The sequence below is a fragment of the Rissa tridactyla genome, chromosome 6 (genome assembly GCF_028500815.1).
Source record: "Rissa tridactyla isolate bRisTri1 chromosome 6, bRisTri1.patW.cur.20221130, whole genome shotgun sequence".
NCBI lineage: Eukaryota > Metazoa > Chordata > Aves > Charadriiformes > Laridae > Rissa > Rissa tridactyla.
In genome coordinates, this window is record NC_071471.1 from 29458327 (window position 1) to 29472107 (window position 13781).

General features: G+C 50.6%; 1 protein-coding gene across 18 annotated transcripts in view; it reads right to left on the reverse strand.

Annotated features, from left to right (window-relative positions):
* The window catches only part of LPP (LIM domain containing preferred translocation partner in lipoma), a 353260-nt gene extending 340364 nt beyond the window's left edge, over window positions 1–12896 (reverse strand). For 11 of the 18 annotated variants that reach the window (XM_054206279.1, XM_054206270.1, XM_054206281.1 and 8 more), the window contains exon 1: window positions 11829–12118. The gene's annotated coding sequence lies outside the window, so the exon portion shown is untranslated. Of the gene's footprint in view, window positions 1–11828; window positions 12120–12383; window positions 12445–12742 lie in introns of those variants that run through there. The other 7 variants (XM_054206284.1, XM_054206275.1, XM_054206277.1 and 4 more) reach the window with 3 other exon arrangements.
* Window positions 12897–13781: the final 885 nt, after the last annotated feature.

Below are 13781 nucleotides of genomic sequence, written 5' to 3' on the forward strand. Positions count from 1 at the left end.
TTGGAAACAAACGGGAAGCAGGCAGAGTTTTCTTCCATTCACTGAAGATGGTAATTATTTTGGAGAGGACCACATATCCTTTTGGCTTTTAATTAGTGGCAAACCAAGTCAACCTCGGTTCATATGAGTGAGAAACTATTAGGGTCTGGGGATCTGCAGCCAAGGAAAACAAATCTGTACTGGTCCTTCACCCCCAGAATAACTTCTGATTGTCAAGCACAGTTACCAGGGGAATGAATAGCTTCTCCTGCAAGTTCCTCACTCAATTAAGCTAATGCAGACAAAAAGGCCAGGCAGCAGCAGCCGGCAGCATGGTTTGAGTCAGACGCATGCACTTGGCGCAGGCAGAGCAACCGCAGCAGGTTCGGAGTGATGAGGGAGTGGAGGAGCGGTCCACAGCCTCCGTCAACACAGAAGACACCCAAGGATTCTCCTCGAGATGCTGAATGGCAAAAACTGGCAGGGTCTGTGCCCTGAGGAGGCTTCAGGAAGCTTTAACTGAGCAGACAGAAGTACAGCCTAGTATCCTGAGCTGTCATCCATATTTAACAGAGACAGATAAAGATGTGAGTGAGGAAACACCTAAGAGAAGTCCTTGATTTATTAGTAATCCAGAACTATCCTATTGCTGCCTCCCCCTCCGCTCAGCAGCCTTATAATTATAATTGCCTAAAAAAATCAGGACAGCCATCAAGCCAGGGAACAAAATAGAGGCTGGGAGAAACGAGTACAATCCTTGGCCCTTCTTGAGCAAGAAAGCCAAGCGTCTAAAGCATCCTCATCATCTCTCAAAGCACCAGGGGGAAAAACCCTGACAAACAAAAAAAACCCTGACCAAAAACGAACAAAAAAACAACACCAACCAACGCCAACATTCAGATGCAGCAGAAGCTTGTTTTTGTCCCCAGTTGCTCTTTACAGACCAGCTGTCAGGCCACCAATGATCCATATGAAGAGGATTGATTCTTTTTTTTCCCCACCCTGTGCAGCGGAATTTCATTAAGAGGGTGAATATGGACCTTCGAGGCTACAGTGACAAACAGAAGCCTTCCTTACTCTTCACTCCCCTGTGGTGCACTACAGCTTCATTTTCCCTTTGGAAAGTTAGCCAAATAGCCTTTTTTTAGCGGAAGCAAAGTGTCAGGCAGCTTCTGGCCTATACAATGCTGAGCAAACTTCTCCTCCTAAAAAAAAGGCTGCAGGACATTATCTGAGACCTCTGAATAGTCAGTACAGGCAAAGTTATTGCAGTGGAGTTCCCTGGTCCTCTCTGGCAGCTGGCTGGGGCTGCACTTCATGGGGGGATGGAGCAGGAACTGGCAGGACATGAATCGCAAACAGCAGAGCCCAGAGACAACTCCAGAATAGACCGCTGCTTCTGCAACACGCATCCTTGTAACTTGCTTGACGTCAAGCACCATGGATCTCACAACTAAAGGCAAGTAAAGGAGTCAGGCCAGCCATGAGCATCACCTCCACACACCACCATCAAGGAGGTGGGCACGTCAGTGTGCAAAAAAAAAAATAAAAAAAATTAAAAAAATCAAAACCTACTGCTCCATCCTTCCAGTTGGATTTTAATAAAGTGCGAGTGTACAAACATGGAGCTAAATCCCATTCCCCCTCGAAAATTAAAGGAAATTGTGTCTTTGGTTTCAATGGAACCACAGCCTGGCCCTCACAAGCCGCTGTGGTGAAACCAGCCCGATGGAGCCGTGGCAGGTGCTCTGCAAAGCTGCACCCACACAGCCATGAACACGCCCCGGCTTAGATGGGCTCTTCTAGCAGGTGCTACTTGAATCCTGAGCATCTTTCTAGCAAAGTGCAATGATATTTAACTTCCTTGTGGGCTCAGAAGGCTGCCAAACATCTGTTGGGATTAGTCAGTTCATGTTTGTAAAGTGCACACAAATGCTATCGTAAGGAAGGGGCTGACCTATTTACGGATGCGAATGCTGGATCAAGACCCAAACCCACATGCTGTATTTGCATATGTGGCCATATCTTCCCTGCCAGATTCTACTGCCTGAAGCTAGAATGGAGGCATGAGGTGTCACCTATAGCTTACAGCCCACTTTAGGTCACTGGCAGTTTGAGTCACGCTGCTCTCCTCCTCCACTTTACCCCATCCAATTGCACAACTGAACGTTGTAAACAGGCTGGGCCAGGGTGGCTCTACCAGAAGCCCCCAAATGCTGTATGGGTTGCCCTTTGCAGGAGAAACTCACCTTCGCCCCAGCCTCCAGCCCACTCTCCCCACCAGGGCTGCAGATCAGAGAGTCTCAGCCCACGGATCTCCGGTGGGCTCCCAGAGGCCAAGCTGCAGCAGATCAGACACCCAAATTCCTGGTGGTAAGGGACTTTGCATCAAGTTTCACATTTCTCATGGGTGTCCCTCCCTCCCACACAGGCCTCCTGTGACTAAGGGCTGAGGAATGAGACAGCAAGCGTGTACAGCTCAGAAACCACAGCGATAAACAGCCATGAGGGAGACGAACTCCCCAGGAAGGACGGGGCAGAGCTCCCCAGATGGAACAGAGCACGTTTGTTGAAGGGATTATAGGTGGCAATGGCTTGTGACAGGATGGCCACAGGAGTCATACGTTCCTGTGACTCAGAGTCACTTTACACCAAGTTATAAGTCCTAGATGTACAGCTCTGCTCTGCCAGAAGTTCCTGGCTCATTGCTCCCCCTTCCTCCACAGACACATTTCAATACTTATCAGGTCTCCATCTTAGTCACATTCTGCTAACACACACTTTTTACATCCTTTTCATCTTCCCTCATAATCAGTCTCTATGTCCACAAGTCAATCGCTCTGCTCTTCTCTCACCATCCTTCACTTTATCTGCATCTCCCAGGGCAGGAGCTCCTGAGACCCAGACGCCGCTCCACGGGTGCAGCCTGTGTGCTCTGCTCAGGTTCACAGGACTTCAACGCGCATGGTTACGCAGACTCACTACTCTCCTTTGGGCAGCATAACAAGTGGCAGGCTCAGCCCAAAGTGCTACAGGTCAAATTTAGAGATATAGACAACACAAGAAAACGTTGTCCATGGGATATGGAAGTAAAAACGAAGAGAAGGACGAACCTGTGCCCAATACCATACCCAGAATTACCCATATCTTTCATTAGATGGATAGGCCTTGTAGATTAAGAGCATCTGGAATCACTTCCATTACTTACCAGGTAGAATGTGCACAACTAAAACATGCAGAAAATATTCCCATCCTAGCAGGTGCATCCACCAAGAGAGCTGGAACTAAACCGGATGATCCAATGTGGGACTTCCCAATAATACAACAGCTACTTTTGTACATCCAGTTCCACCCATGAAGTTGGGCACACCCTTAATCAGGTATGAATCAAATCATCTGAGACATGAGAAATTTATCAAAAGCTGTTGCAAACAACCCATAAGGTTGCTTCTGCCTCTGTGCACTTCACTTTCAAGGGATGGGGAGCAGCTGACACAGGCAGACAACCGCCCTGAACACAACAAAGCTGGAGCAGATCACTTTGGCTAGGACTTCTTGCACATAACTCCATGACGCGAGACCTAAAGCACCACCACAGGTGTGCAAATGCATACAGACTGGGGGCTTGGGCTACAGCATCCAGGGAACCCCAGCAGGCAAGGAACCAGGGTGGTGTGGGTATGGGTATGACACCCCAGTGAGTGGCCTGACCCTAGACAAGGTGGGGCACTACCAGCACAGGTGATCATTGTAATACACCAGAGCATGAGTCCTCTCTTCTTCACCCCAGGGTACAGCGCAGCAAGGCAATACACCAGGCGGTGCAAAGGCGAGGTGATGCCAACCCATCTGCCCTGCATCCGCAGAGAGATCCGATACCCACCTGTAAAAACAGTGACTGCAAAACACTGCACACAGGTCGTGTGTGCAACCGGGAATGGGAGCTACCTTCACACAGAATAACTTGCAAATGAACACACCCTGCAGGGATCCTTGTGTGTAGTAAGGCAACGAGCTCTGCTCTCATAGCTCCTCTCCTCCCACCATACCATGCAGTCCTTAAAAACTTCTCCACCGACTTCCCCAGCCTCCGCACACCCCAAGTTCACAGCTCTCCCACACAGCAGAGCGAAACACGCCATGCCAAGCCATGGGAGGAGGCACACAGGCACTCCATAAGCTGCTGTCCTTTCACCAGGACACTTCAAATACCTGGGTGGGCAGGGTGCCTTGGAAAGACACGCTCATTTATGTTGCTTTAAGTCCCCCTGCTGTGCTGCCCTCGCTCTCAACTCTCCTATGCAGAGGGGGACACTCGAAGAGGCGTTACGTGCCAAGAACACCGCACTCATCCCCGCAGCACCGCGGAGGTCCAAGGCATTATTCCTAACTTCCAAAATATGCTTCTGCCCCACAGTTCATCACCTAATGCCACTGGTAGAGGCTTGCAACTTGTCTGCTTCGCTTACAGTATGACCTCCTGCACTGTACAAGGCTGACTCTTCCTTGCAGCGAGGCCATGGCCATTCCGTATGCTACAGCGTGGTTTCAGAAGAAAAGCGGCCACATATCTCCCCGGATAACTTTAACCCTTCTGCCCACCGATTCTTTCCCATCCATATGCCTTGGGAGCAAATTAGGATTCGGGTACAGGACAGTGCTTAAACACTTGCTTATCTTTAGGCACACAAAGTAGCTGCAGAGAGTTCAGCTGGATTACTCATACACTTGAATTTCAGACTTACTACGCGGAAGGTTCACTGAGCCCTCCATAAATGGCAAAGATGCAGTGCCGTGTTTTCCAGGCTCGGCTCTGCACATCCCCAGGAACCCAAGAAAGAAATGGATTCTCTGAAAAGGCACCCAGTGGAACTGTGCTAGGAAAAGCGTAATTCTCACTGTCACAAAAAATAACCTGCAGGATCAGAAGTGATGGAGAACCGCCACAGCTTTAAAGGGAGCTTAAACTACCCTAAAAAATGGCAGTTTTACTGTACACGGGAAAACAAGCCACTGAGGAAGCATCCAGCAGATCCAGTCCCCATCACCTTTATTCTACTCCTTGAAATATGTTTTTAATACAAAAGTACCACCTGGACCTTAACCATCTTTGTGGCTCATTTCTGGACCTCCCCATCACAACATTTCAGATCCTACAGCATTAAGCTGCCCTGGTTTCTGAATGCCAGAGGCAAAGACCAGCTTCCAGACCAAGCGAGGCATTTCAATACCCACACAAGGTAAGTACAGGCTTTGCCCCTCAGTCAAGGATGATGATGACGATAATGCATAAGAGGCAGGTAAAAGCAGAAAAGATGGGGGAGATGGCGTGTAAAGATAGGCGTAACGGCAATAAGCATTTCAGAGTAATCTCCGGAGTTGGGTGGAAAAGATGCTAACTTCAGTCTGCAATTACAAACCATTCTTTTCAACCATTTCTCTGATTATCAGTTATGACTGCAAACTGAAGAGAACAACCCTGGTCTAACCGGCTTATTTCTCCTGGATTTCAGTGTCAGGGATGGCACGAAGCTCCCAACCTCACTCCTCTCCAAGCCTCACAGTGTCCCATCAGTAAAACGGCAAGAGTAATTTCCCTTCACCTCTGGAAGGCACTGCAAAAATAGTCACCCCGACTTGCAGAGCGGCCCAATGAAAGAGCTGAGAGCACTCCAGAAAAGCACAAAAGGAAATTAGTAATTCTGCATTCAGTCCTGAGTTTGAATAGTGTGTAGTAAAATAAGGCTTGGGGCCACACACTGCACAAAAATAAAAGAAACTGAATAGCTGCTCATTAAGTATCACCTTCCACTCCGGGCACAAAGAGTAGGTGCTCTGGCAATTAAGTGGCTATAACATATTACCTGCTTGCGGGGGTGGGGGGGGGACGAAATTAAGGATTCATCAACGACCTTCATTCTGGCATTTCGTAGCTCTGGAGCCCTTGGACTTTGCAACTTTAATACTATTCTTTTAACCAAGTGTGTTGCTCATAATTAACTACAGGACTACCACATGGGCTGCCGCAATCGCTATCTGTTTCTCTTGGGAAATCCAGATTAAAGGCTCACCTCGGCCACAGTAATACCTTGAGGTATCTCTCAAGATTTGCCCAAACCCATGAAAAGCAAACCAAGTCCCCACCTCAAGCGATGAGGTGTGTTAAATTCAAGCCAGCTGATCTCTTCTGGGGCTGAGCTGAAACAGGAACATCGCTGACACCCGGGGGGGTGAGGCAGGGGGGATGGAGCAGCTGGAGTTACAACCACTTATCAGCTGCTAATCCAATCACTCTCCCAACCCAGTCGCGGCGTGCCGCACGCTGTCTGGGAGACTCCTCGCTTTCATTCAAGCTTGCCTCATTAAGTGGAGTAATTCAAGTCTGTTAAGGTGAGGTAATAAACTGCTGAAACAGAGAGAGCTCCTCAGGGTACGTGCACACCGCACATCGAAGATGCACGTGTACGTTACCGAGCCATAAACCACCGCAGTTGGGGTACAACGAACAGGAGAACTGCAGCAGGACCACCTGCAAGTCACCTGTGAAGCACCCCCCATTTCTCCTCCAAAAAAAACCCCAAACTGAGTTTCATTCAGCCAGCCACATTGCTGAAAAAGCCCTAGAGAAGATATTTTAAATTTGCTCCGCTATGCTTAACTAAGGTTTGGAGCTGGACCGCTGCTAGCCCACCGCGCAGTGCATCCCTACCCACCCCACTGGGATCCACAGCCACTTCCAGGCCTGCGGCAGGATCTGTCGGTCTCCTCCATCCACCCTGCCAGCCTTCGCCCAGCTGGCCAGGCTGGTCCCACAATAAAGCAGCTGGGTCCTGGGTCCTCAGCAGTTACAACCCCCAGCTGCGCAGCCCTGGCAGAGGCTCTCCAGCTGGAGGAGAGAGCAGGAGCAGAGGGAGAAGAGGAGACGACTGCATCTCTCCACAATGAGATCCACTGGCCTGAAAAAGGGAAGGGGGGGGAGTTACAAATTGATGCATAAACAAGACCTGACTGTGTAATTCAGAGCTAACAGGGTAGTTTACTGAATGTTAATTAAATCCTCAGTGCCTGTTACCAACTGTGGAGATCAACTTATTTTTAAATTAAATAAGCAATAAATGCTTAGATGAACTTCTATTAAATTTCACCCAGTGAATGAAGTATGTGGGGCTTTTAATGGACACTAAAAAAGATAGTTATGGCAAGTTAGTTGATACTTTATTACCTAAAGATAATGGCCATATTAAATCTCAACTAACTGTTCCACTGGCGGCACAATCATCCAAGACTTGGCGGAAGTTTGCCTGCCTTGAAGCATCACTGGGCAGTGGTAGCAGGGGGAAGGCGGCAGCCAAGCACTGAATGGCACCTACTTAGAGGGTGCTCAAGTGAATAAACCCACTTAGGCACAAAACAGGATCCCTCCCAGCCCAACGTGGAAACCCCAAAGAGGGTCAATGGGCTATCACACAGAAACAAAGCTGGCATAAGCCAGAGACTCTCAAGCATCCCAACCTCCCCCCCCAAACAAACAAAGCAATTTATGGGGTTACCAAGGAATCACTGTATTTCGAGATTCCCTTATGGCATCAAGGGCTACGGAAAACATCCTCCCTACAGCCTGCAACGCTCAAAGGCTTGTATCTTTTTCTAAGAAAAGGTTATCAGCAGCCCACGACTCCACCGCTGTTTGTTTTCCTTTCCTGAGCGTATTGCGATAGTTTGGGAGCGCGAGTGACTCACACGCGTGTCACTGTCACCCACAGATCCCAACAACAGATACCGACAGTCTAAAATGACAGAGACTTGCTGACAGCGCCTTAAAAATGATCATTTTCATGCCAGCTCTCGCGCTTGCTCAGAACGTGATCGAAACCAGCTCTTTGAGATGAAAGCAGAATCTCCACCGAGGTGTCTCTGCCAGTAACCTTAATCACAACAATTTAAGTGTGGGTAGTGGGTTTGTTTGTTTTTTTTTTTTTTTTTTTTTTTTACATCTGGATTGGAAACATCGCAAGACCTACCTGCCCTGCTGTGCCCAGAAGCAGGAGGAACAGAAAGAGACGAGCCCTGCACTCCGCAAACCCCCGCTTCTTGGGCAGGCACAAGCTCCCAAAAAAGCTTTTAAACTTTGTGGGGTTTTTCTGGTCTGTGGCTTTCAGTTTGATTTGTTGTTTTCTTTTCTCTGTTTGTATCTATTTTACAAAACAAAAAGTTCCTTAGTCTAAAAAGAGGAAAAAACAGAGCTCTTCATACTTTACTGGTGCTCTCCTCCAGCATTCCCAATGCACAGGGAAAAGCCGATCACACCACCTTCCCTCCAATCCCTCCTCTGGAAGCAAAGTTACTTCAAGTTCTGTATTTTCCTACATATAACCCCCACTCTTTAAAGGTATTGTTCCTTGCGAATCCATCCCTCAGATAACCCACATCCTTAGATAAGCTATGGTTTCCATCTCCCCTGCTCCTGCCTGCTTTTGAAGCGTGGCTGCAGTTCCAGTAAGCTCTCTAGCTTTTAGCGGAATCACGCTGCTAAGAGAGAGAGCAAAGGGAGATGATGAAGCTACCGTGGCAAGACAGCAGGAAGAACATCGCTTACACACGTGCACAGCAAACACAGATGCTGAATCCCAGATTTCTGGTGGGTCACATAGACTTGGTATTTGTCTTGCTTCCCCGCATCCCCATCAAAAAAATAATGTACCTAAAGAAAACGTGTATTTCTTCATCATCCCAATGCCATCTTTAAAACCTCTCCATGCATCCACAGGGATTTCCCTCCACCTGAAGGGATTACAGGGCTGCCACAGACTGCACAGGGAAGAGCGTGGTCGACCAGCCGGAGGTGAAACGCTGCGCGGTGCGGGGCCAGCCACAGCAGAGAGCGTGGGTGCTGCCCAGAGCCGCGTCAGGGCCAGGAGAGTTGATTAGAAGACAGGCAGAGCCGTGTGGGTCAGGCTTTCAGGCGCTGCACGAGGAACGAAATGCCACCGAGGACGCATTGTTCGCACAGCCACGATGGGCAAAGGAACAGAGAAACCGCTGCGGGCACCCTGAGGGTACATGTTTCCACAGATGCACGGAAACCGTCTTCTTGCAAACAATTTGTCATCCACCCAAGCTACTGCTTTTCTCCAGCTACAGTCAGCAAGAGATGTTTCAGAGAAACCTGCATGAAACAGTCTCCTCTTTCCAATTAGATGTTTACCATCTAAGAGCCATCACCTTGAGCTGGCGTAACTCTAAGTCTACCTGACATTCATACAGCCATCCCATCTCCTTTCTAGACTTGGCTAAAATTCTTGTCCTTAGCAACGTTCTGCATGATAAATGCCACCATTTAGTTACATGGAAAAGCACTTAGTTTTGTTCATTTTGAATCAGCTGTTTTCACTTTGGCTTGCACTGGTACAAAGAAACAGAAACCCCTTTTCCACAGCACTCACTGTTTCTGTGACACCTTTCTAACTTGTGTCCTTTATACAGGAGCGATCTCAAACTTCTGGTCAAACTCCCTCAGGTTTTCCAACTCCCCACTATTTTTACTATCCCTCTCCAAAACTGCACGCACCAGGCTTCGCTGATAAGAAGGCACTCACTTAAGTTTTATAGTTAGGGATTATACAGACAAACACAAGAGCGATTTGAACAAACAAGGCAACAGTCAGGCTTCGAAACAAAGTGAGTGGTGTCTCCACTCTGACCATGAAACCCCACACCATAATTCGTACTATGACTAATAATTAAAAATATATACTGATGATGGCATTAGATATTTAAAAGCACTCCAGCTCCACTGAGACTGTAGCTGACGCTATTAGGTGCCTTGTAAAATTCACTAGACCAGCTCTGGAGCTTCACCCCTGAACACCCAAGAGAAACGAGCGCCTTGGCGAGGGATACGCATCTGAATCTGCACTTTCATTATTTGAAAGCTTGAATTACACCACACCAGTTCCTGATTCTGGTAAGACAGAGCCCATTACCTCTCACTAACACAGCACAGCTGAAGATGATATTCAGAGCAATGCAACTCGGAGATCCGATGTACTCTGCAAGTTTCCATGAGACAAGGCAGCTAAACTGCACAGGAACCTGGGATTTTCTGCACCCTAGCCATGATTGCCAGAATATGGGATCTGAAATCCACTCCAGGCCCACCAGTCCAGAGGCAGGTTTTTCCCAGTTTGCCCTGCTTTCACTACAGCACATCAGAGACAATATCATCCAACAATTTTACCCCCTGTAGCTGGGTGACTGCTCGTCCAAACGGCGACTGCTGGAACCCACACCGAGATGGGCACGCTCACCAGCATCCTGCCCCAACACCCCAGCTGATCTCTAAGTGTGCTCCAAAAAATCTGGGGAGCAGGGGAGAGCTCCCAGCACCATAACTGATGAGGACTTTGCACTGCCACCGTCCTGGACCAGGTTCCCCCAACTTGCTAACTTTTCCCAACAACAGCCAACACAAGCTGACTGAGGTGGGGGGAAAAAAAGAAAAAAAAAAAAGAAAAAAACAATTAACGGAAAACTATATCTGAAACTCAACAATTACAGGGCAGCAGGGCTGAAGGCCCCATTAGCAGCACCAGCATCTCGCTGGAGCTGCAGGCAGGATTTAGATTACAGCAGGAACTCGCTGCCAGGTGGCCACCACCCACACCATCACCTGTTGATGGCCCATCCTGCAGGGAAAAACCCTCCAACAAAGGCTAAATAACTGAAAGAGGGGAATAACAGAACTAATAAATTTAGGAGTGATAGGTCATGGGGTGGGCAGGGGGAGACAAAGTAGGCCAACGGGCAGAGAGAAGTTTTCAACAGTAAATCTTTATCCTCGGATGGAAATATTTCCCAACGGAAATCCCGTATCCCAGAGTATTATTTAGCCTCGCATAGGACAGTCCTGGTGCAGCAAGGGTGAGGATAACCAGAAAGTCCCTCACATCCCCAAACCGTGCTGCTGCACAGCAAACTGGGCTACACACGGGACAGTGACCAACATTTTCCAGCGTGAATGTGGCTGGTAACCTACCAATGAAATGTTGTGTCTTGTTTTCTGTCTCCAAACATTCCCCTGCCTTCCTAATATCCCATATCTGTAATTACTTGATAAGCCAGCACCTGCTGTATCACCCAGCTCCTAGACATCCAGGGACTCCCTGCTCTCTTGCAGATCTTGCCCCAAAAATCATTCCTGGAAAGTATAAACACAGACTCTACAGGTGAATGAGTCCAAGGAATCAAAGAAATTCTCAAATCTAGAGTGTTTCCAAAAAACTTAATGCTTCCATGTGAGACCCTGCATTTCACATAGGCCAAAACCCCTTTGTGCACAGGGGCCAATGTGTTGTGGGTGTGTAGGAAGACACATCAGCGAGCTCCACGGTTCCCACAAGCTCTTAAAACTTTTGTGTATCAATCACCTAACAAGGCAGAAAAGATACCAAACAGGAACCCAACCCAAAAACCAAACAAGGGGGCCAAAAGGCAAGCTCGTACAGGCATAGAAAAGCAAACAAGCAAGCAAAAAAATAATAAAAATAAAGCAGGAGAATCCAACATTCATTTGGTTCACCAACAGGGCCAAAACTGCACCTCGAGGTACAGTAGTAGCCGGAGCAATTACGGCACGAGTTTCTCCATCAACACCTCCTACTGGGGAGCACTGCCTTCTCCCCAGCGCAGACGCAGGGTGCGGGGAGCGCCGCTCAACAATGGTACAATATGGAATAAAGATCTGCCTCTTCAAAAGGGGAGGAGGAAAAAAAATGTATATATATTAAATAATAATAAAAAAAAAAAAGCCCAGGGTGACATAAGGGTGTGGGAAACTTTTACGTCCTTACCTGCTGGGGAAGGGTGGGCCTCCCCTGGGGTATAAAAAGCTGCCAGGGCTTTACTCAACTCGTTATTTACCGCCCAACCGAGGGGACGGCCGGCGCAAGGTGCGCGGAGGGACAGCGCTGCCCCCAGCACCCGGGCCAGGTGCACCTGCGACCGGCAGCACCGAGCCCCGGCCCCCCGGGATGGGATGGGATGGGGTCGGGTGGGGGAAACCTCCCGGTCGGCGGGGAGCCCCCGCCCGCCGCGGTGGCCGGGGCAGCCGAAGTACCGGGGAAGTTTCCCCCCCCACCACGTCCCGCACCCGGGAGCTGCCCCCGCCCCGCCGCCGAGCTCGCACCAGGCAGGGCCCCCCCCTCCCCTTCCCTTCCCCCGACGGCCTCAGCGCCCCGGGCGGAGGGAGGAGCCAGGCGCGGCCCCCCCCCGGGCGGCCAGCAGCGCTCCCCGCCCCGGCCGGGGGCTCCAGCTGTTGCACAGCTGCCTCGGCGGGCGGAGGTGTTGGGGGGGGGAAGGGGGGGGGGGGGAAGAGGAAGGGGGCAAGTTATTATCTGCAACAATACCTCGGGGGGGGAGGAGGCAGCGGAGGCGAGCGCGGCGGCGGCGGCGGCGGGAGGAGGAGGCGGCGGGGGGAGGCGGGGCCGGGGGCGCGGCGGGGACCCGGGACCGCCCCGCCGCCCCCGCCCCTCGGCCCCGCCGCCGGCCCCTTCCGCCCGCCGGCCCCTTCCGCGCCGCTGCGCCGCTGCCTCCCCCCGGCCAGACGCCCCCCCCCGCCCCCCTCCACCCCGGCATCCCCTCACCCCCCCTGCCCATCCCCTCCCGCATCCCTCCCGCCGGCCCTTACAGCCCCTCCGCACCCCCCCAGCCGCCTCCTGAATCCCTCATTCCGGCCCCTCCATCCCCCCCTCAGCTCGGCCCTTACCTCCCCTCGGGCGGAGGAAGGGGAGGGGGGGGACCGGCAGCCCCGAGCTCGGCGGGGACACCCCCCCCGGCACGAAACAAAAAGCGAAAGCGGCGGCCGCTGCCTCCCGCCCCGCCGGGCCGCTGTGGCTCTGCCCGGGGCTGACGTCAAGGGCCCAAATTCCTGCCTTTCCCTGCAGGCAGATTTGTCCATGTAAGGGCTGGGGCCGGGGCCGGGGCGGCCGCACGGCGGGGGGGCGGCAGCTACCGGTACCTCGGGAAAGAAGAGGAGGGGGGCGACGCGGCTGGAGGCATCCCCGACCCTGCGAGCATCAGCCTCCTGCCCCGTTCCGCGGGGGTGTCGGGGCCAGAAATGCGCACCGTGGCTTGAGATTTTTCAGCTTTGCAGGGAGAAGTTTTGTCCAGGGCTCCCTATGATTTTTATTTGGGCTTTGGATGGTTTTCCAACTTTATGCTCTGTTCTTCCCTAGCCGGGGCGTGTAAAAAAAAAAAAGGGGGGGGGGGGAAGGTAAAAGATGCTCCGAGCTACGAAGGAGCTGCCTGCTCAGAGATTCAAAACAAAACCTGTCGAGCATACTAAGGAGAGGGGGAAGGGAAATTGTGTTTTCTGGTCGCTTTCTGTTTGTTTTGTGGCTATTTATAAGGACTGCAAGTAAAATAATTCGGATTTTGAGTGTGACTGGCTTTATAATGGAATGTTACCCTTTAAGTAGCCGTTGGGCACCTGCATTTGCCCTGAGAAGGGGAAGACACAAGGGTTACGTTGCGTTCAGGCTGTGCAGGGGAGAGTTGCCAAGCTTTACTCATTTGGAAGGAGACTTCTGGATGAGTTTTTAAGCACTTAAATGTATTTCATTTTGACAATAAAGGGCTGTGCTGCGTGCTTTCAGAAGATGTTTACAATCTTATCCCATTACCAGCTTTAATGTCCGCAGTCACCGCTTGACGGCCCCAGGAGGGAAAGTTTGCACGTAAGGACCCAAAAAAGGACATTAAGTGCCTAAAAGACTTCAGAGGCCGAAGCGCAGAGCTGCGATCCA